Raw genomic sequence first — 8840 nt, 5'->3', positions numbered from 1 at the left:
CTCAACAATCATCCTGTCTAGTCACCAGTGTGAAGGCAACCCAAAAGGACCATGCACAATCGGGTCAAGTACATACCAAAATAGTTATGGACTTACACACTAATCCAACAAACACATAAGTTCTATTACTGAGTGTTCTGTAAATGAATGTTGAATTGACTCCTTAGGTAAGCTATGCATCTCGTTACCTATTTTTGAGCATGTTTTTGGACTCAGACAATACTCTATTATTTGATTTGATTCTCTAATATTTTAACACGAAGTTATAATTGCCTTATCTCTCATATACCCCTCTACTAGTGCCAACAAGCCTCAACTCCATCCGCCGTCAGAAAACCAATTTTTCGGCCTTCTTTGTATTTAATGCCAAAATTTTTACAAATTTTCTGGCAAGCCTTTCGGCAGTTTTTCAGTAAATCCGAATAGCTTTCAAACTCACTTTAACGTGATCCACAACCCTGGAGTGTCGTTTTGTGAAAACGAGGTGCCATTCATGAAATCTCGAGTTGTGTTTCGAATCACAGTTTCCAAACCTAACAGTTTTTTGACGAATTCTAATAGTTTATTGGACTCACTTCGACTCGATCTACAACCCTGTGGTGTCGTTTTACTCAAAAAGTATGTCGACCAGAAAGTCTAAAATCACAACATGTTTCCCGATCTTAAGAACGATAACTCCACATGCTAAGAAAGTGAGTTCTATGACCGTTGTTAATCATTTAATGGGGTGAATACATGCTTTGTTTGGATTTGGAATTTATTCGATTTACAAATGTAAAATATGATTCTATAACTAGAAATAACAATTAGTTATTTTAGTTATAACGTTGAAAAATGCACTCCATAATTGGGTGAGTGAGGAATTATCGAATTCCTAATAGCGTTATCCATAATGACCATTGACACAAAAAGTTAATGGTTGAAATAAAGTGTAATGCACTTAAATGATAAGGCCTCATGTTTCATAAGCGCAAACACATACATGAAGATTTAGAAACCAAACTTATACAAGTTAAATTACATACAACGAATATAAATAAATTTTGGACATGCTTTTCCACCCCAAAACATAAAACCAAATATAGGGGACATGAATACTCACAACGTATTTCATGATGATGCTAATGATGCCTTGAACTAACTTTCAATTGTACGACTACCGATTCTTATAATGACGTTACACACTAGTGCGTCTCTAGTTTAACTATAATACAAGTATACTTAAATTCTACAATAGAGCAATGCCAATGTTGTGTCAAAATTTTGTTAGTGTTAAGTTACAAAAAAAATTATGTGAATTTTAGATTCCCATTAATCAATTGTTACGTGAAGATTTAAGTGGAAAAATTCTCATTTTTGAAACGTTAAAATTTAGCACTTTATGAGGCGTTCCAAACATTAATTTTTCAAAAACTAAATCAAATTAGTTCTTGTCACACCCCAAAACCAAGAACGGCGGAACGTTCTGGGCGGAGGACGTCATGTATAATATCAACAACAATGTGAAGTAGTAAACAAGCAACAACATCATCCATTGCATTAATAATATAATTATTATACAATTAAGTTCTGTTAAATTTTGATAAACACTAAAGCATGAATCAAAATGAAATATAAGTCTTGAACAAGCTCCATCTTCCTTTCTCCTTGCATCGGTACCTGTCTATGATGACCTGAGGATACAAGTAATTTGGAAGCGAGTATCAGCTTTGAAGCTGGTGAGATCATAAGTATTTAGTGTCTTAATTTGTATGTAATATTTTGTAGGTAAATGATTTGTAAGTATTGAAAATGTATATGAACTATAAGTATGAAAATGTTTGTAAAACAACTTAAAACGTTTGATAAAACCCTAGAAATCCCTATGATTCCTACTATTATATAAAGTGCGTCTTCTACCAAGACCTAACTGTTCTCAATGTTTGTTTCTTGTAAAAGTGTGTAATTTTCCCAAGAATAACTATCATTTATAAGATATAGTTTTTATATTTATAGTTAAGTGAAAAGATCACTAAATATATGTACAGGGAAAACTAATGTGGTACTAAAACGCAGCACTATAAGAACTACTGCTGTACTAACTACCTTAAACCGGATTTATATTAAGGCATCATGTGATTAATTGCACCATACTATCGACTGGTAACAACGACATACGAATGGTCGTAATAACGGAATGACGTTTGGCACCCGCAGACCTGCAGGTCCGGCTGTAGCTAGCAGCAAGGTGTAGGATAGTCAATCCAGTATAGATCTATACGCAAACTCACGCTCTCCCTCCAAGAGAATTCTGGCTACAACTCGGGCCATGACATTTAAGGCATGCTCCGATACAGTGGATCACAATTGTTAACGTATTAATGTAAGGGTAATGTACGGAACTGTTCTACGTGTGCTAGCTGTGATGTATGTTCTTTCTCTATCTAGCAAGTATTGTAATGTAATCATTCTAGTATAATTGTATATGTAATGTGCTGTAATATTCTAGAAAGTATTGACTCATGAATGAACCGACTCATTTTATGATATCGTGTTCTAGTAATAGTTCTAGTTTCTTCCTAAGCTACCCATATGTTAGCTTACTAGTAATCTAAGTGGTACGTATGGACATGGATGTATACCCTTGCTACCCAAGGGCATGGGATGAACTGGAAGTACCTTTTATGTCTATATATATATAATTGATATATAACTAATATGGAAACGACCTTCGGACGGTCACCCGAAATCCCACCAGACCACATCCAAATCGAGAAAAAGGAAATAGGGCGGATGGCCTTCCTAAGCCCTTTAAACATTGCTTATATATCTATACATATATGGGCATGCAATTTATAAGTAGTAAAAGCATAAATAAGTTTTGTTAGACATTTGAAACGGAAATACTATTATAAGAAAGGATCGACTTGATGTCAATCTATAAAACAATTTGAAGGCATAAGTATGATAAAACAGTTTTGAGTATAAGGAAACATTTTTTTGAAACACAGTTGTAAATAAGTTGAAAGGTAATGTACAAAATAAGATATACAGTGTAATTAGTAGTTTAAAACATATAAAATGTTTCTAAAAATCATTTGAAGGAAACCGTTTGGTAAAACGGCTAATGAGTACCCAAATCTTTTGAATGCTGTATATTAATCACATGTGATTGATATAATAACTAGCGTAATTCTACTTATTAATCGCATGTGATTGATATAATAACTAGCATGATTCTACTTGTATCCCCCCATAAAACATTTAAAAGTAGTTTAAAACATTAATTAAGGGGTATGAACTCACCTGCAGTAAGTGACTGGAATTGAACGGACTGTTATCGTACGGAAGGATCAGACAAATGCTTGGTGTCAAGTGAAGACTTAGACACACACAAAGATCCTAATTACATATGAAAACATATGTATATAAATAATTAGTGATTAAAACACTAATTATACAAGTAATAACATTTAAACGCGAGTATAACACTTTTGGTCTAGTGCTAGGAGGCTAATGGGTTGCAACAAAGGAGTGCAATGCCCCTAATGTGAGTTTAAGGTCTAATGACCATAATCATTGGAGTTTACGGCCCAGGGGAGTAAGCTCCTGGCCGTAAACTCTCAACCAAGGCTTGAAATGGTGCTTAGAATTATTACAACTCTAGTGGGAAATTGTTTCTAGGCTTAAACAAGTTTTTGGGCACCATATTGACTCCTTTGGGGAGTCTACGGCCCAAAGACCCTATTCCCTTGGAGTTTACAGCCGTAAACTCCCTTGGGAGGGTTCTTATGGTGCTTTCAAGTCTCAAACATTTCTAGGAACAAATCTAGGCTTTAGTACTTGGCTTTAGGAGGGTTTATGGCACCAATTTGTACCATTTTATGGAGTTTACGGCCATAGAACCTTTTGGGCCGTAAACTCCCTCACTAATGGGGTTCTAAGTGTTTTAGCTAGTCCATATTACATTTAGGTACATGCCCAAATTGTCTCTTGGCTTAAGGAAGTGTTTAGAATGTCCTTTGACCCCTTAATAGGAGTTTATGGCCCAAGAAATACTCTTGGCCGTAAACTCTTCCACACTTATGTTTCCATGAGTTTTCTAGGTTCTAAACACTTAGGAGTACATGCCAAAAATAAAGTCTAAGCCTTAGGGAAAGTTTTAAGGCATTTTGGCACCTAAAACATGGAGTTTACGGCCTAAGGAGCTTCTTGGCCGTAAACTCCCTTCTAGCCATGATTTCTAATGGTTTTGTTGGTATAAAGCATGAGTTTAAGGCTTCTAGTTCGATTTCTAAAGCTTTGAGGGTCATTTGAACCCTTAAGGACCTTAAAATGGAGTTTACTCCCCAAGAACGTTCATGGGCGGTAAAATCCCGGATCTCACTTATTTGGCAAGCAATCTATGTTATTAAGCTTATAACAAGTAGTATAAAACAACTAGAGAAGTATACTCACAATCTGGGATAAAAACCCGAAGATCCGTGAGAGAGAAATTGGCTTTTCTCTAATTAGAATTCAACTAATGAACCAATTTGGTTCAGAATTCTATTTATAGTCCTGAGATTTTTGGCAGAAAATATTTCTATTCTCGGAATGGATTCTAATGACCTAGAGTAATGGAATTACAGTGTTGCACAAAATCCTAGTGCATCCACTCTCCTAATATCTCTTTAGGTATAAAACCCTGAAAACTGCCAAACTTATACTCGAAGTCTGAATTTTCACTGCAACTGCTCTTCTATTGGATTGAAATGGTTTGATTAGAATGGAAATTTCGGGTTGTCACAGTTCTGAAATTTCTTAAACTTTATATTTTAGTTTTAACTAAAGTTAAACACCTTAAAATAAACTTTCTTTAATTTTTGATTTGTCTAAATATTTTTCACCATTTAAATTCCTTGAATAATCATAAAATCTTTGAAAAATAGTAAATGATCTTGAAAATCTCTTAAAGTTTTTGTGTAGCACCCGGTTTTGGATTTGCTTCATTATTCGGGGTTGCAGCCCAATTATGAGTTGTCATGAGGCTTAGGGCCTTGGAGAAGAAAGAATTAGGCCCTTTTCGGATGTGGGTGTTATGGTTTAAGTGATCCAAGTGTTCGATGGTGACTTCGGAGGTCAAGGGTATAATCGTAATTTGATAACTCAGTTCTTTATCAGTTTTGGGTTTTTGTTAGGGAAGTTTTAATGCCTTGGTGAGTGGTTAAAAGCATAGGGCTTCTCGCCACCTTTCCGTGGATATAAAGAACGTCGAAAACGGATTTGAAACGAAGAAGTTATGGCCATTTGAAGTTCGAGTGGTTCGGGTGAGTGATCGTTAACTTGTTGACCAAGCACATTTAAGGCTCACGACGTGAGCATTAAGTGATCACGACGTGAGAGGCACCTGATGTCCCAAAACCCTGATTTTTGGGTATTTAAAGGTATAATATGATTAGGGTTGTTCCTCTTCATCCTCTTTCACTTCGAAGACCTCTAGAAGCCTAAATCTTAGTCCCCATTGAAGCTATTGGCCATTATTTGTGTTCCTCAAGAGCTTTCGGGTCTTTGGGGCCGTTGAAGAAGAAGAAGAAGATCATTTGTGATGCATTTTTTAGCATCTTGGATTCATCATCAAGCTCATGTCTTTCCTTTCCTTGCTTGCTACATCTAAGTTTCCATGCATTTTATGGCTTGTTATGTTGGTTAACATGCACGAGGTCCATAAAGTTGTCAACTTTATCGATCATGGTGGTATCTTAAGTCTTATAAGTCTTAGATATGGATTTTGGTCATGGTTTTGGACTCCAAGCTTGAGTCTTGGCCCTTTTTCCTTCATTTTGACCTAAGATGGTGTTTGAGTCATGCATTATACATGACTAAAAAGCTTCGATTTTATGGTACTTGGGGTCAAGGAAGACTCTCTAGATTGTCCCATGTTAAGGTTTAATGGCTTAGGAGCTTAATGCTCATTTTTGGTCATATCTGGCATCGCAATGTGAGGAATAAGACCTCACGAAGTGAGAGCATGTTCGAGGAAGTTTCTGGGAAAAAGTCACGACCTCAGGACATGAGCATAATGTGCTCAGGATGTGAGCATCTCCTGTGCAAGTTTTGGGTTCTTTGATTGTTGGCTAGCTCGGTCTTGGACTTATCCTTTGGTTTGGGCTCATCATGGACTAAGGATTTTAGCGTAATGGACTTCTGGTTTGGCTTGCCTTGTTGGGCTTTTCCCTAATGACCCTTTGATGGGTAATTAGGCCATAATTGGCCCAATGGAGTTAGGCCTTTTTTGGGCCAAATGGGCTTGGGCCAATTGTGGGATTGGTTAGTTGGACCATTTATGGGACTGGTGGGTGGTCGTTTTTCCATGGTTAGTTATTAAAGAATGGTTTGGTTGTTTGGTTCAGTTCGTGGAAGTCGGTTCGTAGCAGCTGCACCAGTTCTAGGATTTATTTTTCGTTCGAGGTGAGTCTCATTGTTTTTCTATGGGTCGAAAACACCAATTCTGGCCCATTTGGTTTATGTTTTATCGGGAGACCCAAGGGGGGGGTTAGCCCTAATCAGTTTGTATGAAAGACCAGGAGGCGACTCTTGGTACACTATATGCAACACCAGAGTTTGAAATCTGGCAGTTAATTAGTTAAGTAGTGTAGATTGTATGCTAGTTGTCCTTGCGATGCTTGCATGGAAGACCTAGAGGTGGATCTTGGCACTTGTCTGTAAGACCCAAGGTTTTGGCCCCCGACCTGGAAAGGAAGAACATGAGGCGGTTTGTGGCATAATGACAAGACTATTGTTGGCACATAACTCTCTTATTGAATTATTGGATAGGTATGATATGCATCACTCTTTTGATATGTATGGTATGTGGTATTTGGATAACTCACTAAGCTTTGTGCTTATAGTTTGTGGTTTATGGTTTCTGGTACTACCAGTTTGAAAGGGAAGGGCTCGGATTGATCACAGCACATACACCCTTCTTTTCCACAACACATGATTTTGGGAATGAACTCTGATAAATGTTTCATTTTGAAATGCTTTTAAATGTTTCAATAAAATTTACATGATTGTTTTGAATATATTAAAAATGAATTTTTTACTCTATGTTTTTAGGATGTTACATTGTTGTATCAGAGCCTTGGTTTAAGGGATTCGGGCATACTCTCGGGTGTGCTTGAGCTCAAACTGAGGGTTTGGTGTGATTTTTGTTATAAAATAGATGTTTAATTAAAAAGGAATTTGTAATCAAAGAAAGGGGTTTGATGTGTGCGATCAGCCGAGCTCAAGTAAGTGGTTCCTAGAATACCAATACATTTTTATTATGATATATGATATGATTATGAGAATTTCATGCTAAATTGGGGCTAAGGATTTGGTCAGTATTATATGATAGGAGTGATGCCTTTATGTGCCTGGTTGTATGAGCTTTAGAATCGCATGCTAGTATGAATTTCTTATAAGTGGATAGAATGGCCTGGTTAGTGTATGCTGGTAAGATTTTTCCGTTGTCTGAATGGAGCTTGCTTAGTGCTTTGTGGGACTCTTAGTGATGTGAACTGACTGTAAGTGAATATGCTAAGTCACATGTGGCATAGGTTAAATAATATTAGAGTGATGGATTTGATCCTATTGCACAGCTCATGTTTGAGTTCAATCGTTCTTGGGTTGAGTATTTTACTCGAAGGATTATTTGATCTCTGTTGCGTGTGAGTATATTGATGAGGAAGCTAGTTGACATTGGTGGGAGTCCTTCAGCAGTTGAGGATTGGGTGAGGTCGGGAACCTAGGAGAGCCTTGGATATATGTCAGTAGGTTAGTGGCACGGTTTAATGAGTTTCGGGTGCATTGGTTTGAGGAAGTGGCTTAGAGGATTTGGGAGGATTACTGAGGAAAGTATGGATTGCTGTAGAAGGTAGTATTGGCCCTGTAATACTGAAAGCACAGGATCCATACTTGAATCGGTGAGAGGCTTAGAGAGTCTAAGAAACTTATGGGAGGAGGCTTTTGGATATGTTATGATCTTTGACATGTCTTATATCAGTTCACTGATGAGCACTCAGGGAGGTGGTTCGGGTTTTGGTTTAGGCTCAAGCGCAGGTAATGAGCCGATTAGCGATCAGTTGCTGGAGTACATCTCATCAGAAATTCTCGCAGTATTTCGGAGATCTTGGATGAGCGCTAGGTCGTGTTCCATGCTGAGGTTATGGATATTGTTGGAGCTCACACTCTTTCTTTATGGGAGTTTCTTGCTTGTGGAACTCCTGCATTCCATGGGAAGAGGGAGCTCATTGTCAGTAGGTGTTGGTTAACGGATATGGATAAAGTTTTCAAGATGAGTTTCAGCCCCGAGGAGGCGAAGGTCAGATATGCTTCCTGCCTATTGAAGGACAGGGCACAAGATTGGTGGGAAGAGGTTGGTAGTAAGTTGGGTGATGATGTTTTTGATGCTATGTCATGGAATGACTTCTCGACCATGTTCTGAGCTGAGTTTGCTATGGCGATTGAGGTGCAACAGTTGGTACGAGAGTTTCTGGATCTCCGACAGACTAATGATACTATGCAAATATCACTGCCAAGTTCCGGGATAGGGCTTTATTAGTACAATAGTATGCAGCAGACGAGGAAATGAAGAAGTTGAGGTATCATGATATGCTGCAGGATGACCTCATGGAGTTTGTGAGTATTTCAGTGTGCGAGACCCTGAATGATATGGTTTCTAGAGCCCGAGAGTGGGAGATTGATTTGGAGAACCTCGGGAAGAGGGGATCAGATCAGGTGCATACAGTGGGGGGTCCAAGGAAGACAACCAAGAGTTCTGATAAGCATTTGAGAGGCTAGCAGGGTCGGGGTCAGTGCATCACTTGAGGGAAAACGCA

This window comes from Lactuca sativa, chromosome 2, assembly GCF_002870075.4.
Source record: "Lactuca sativa cultivar Salinas chromosome 2, Lsat_Salinas_v11, whole genome shotgun sequence".
NCBI lineage: Eukaryota > Viridiplantae > Streptophyta > Magnoliopsida > Asterales > Asteraceae > Lactuca > Lactuca sativa.
The sequence above is the reverse complement of the archived record's forward strand: the minus strand, read 5'-3'. Positions refer to the sequence as shown.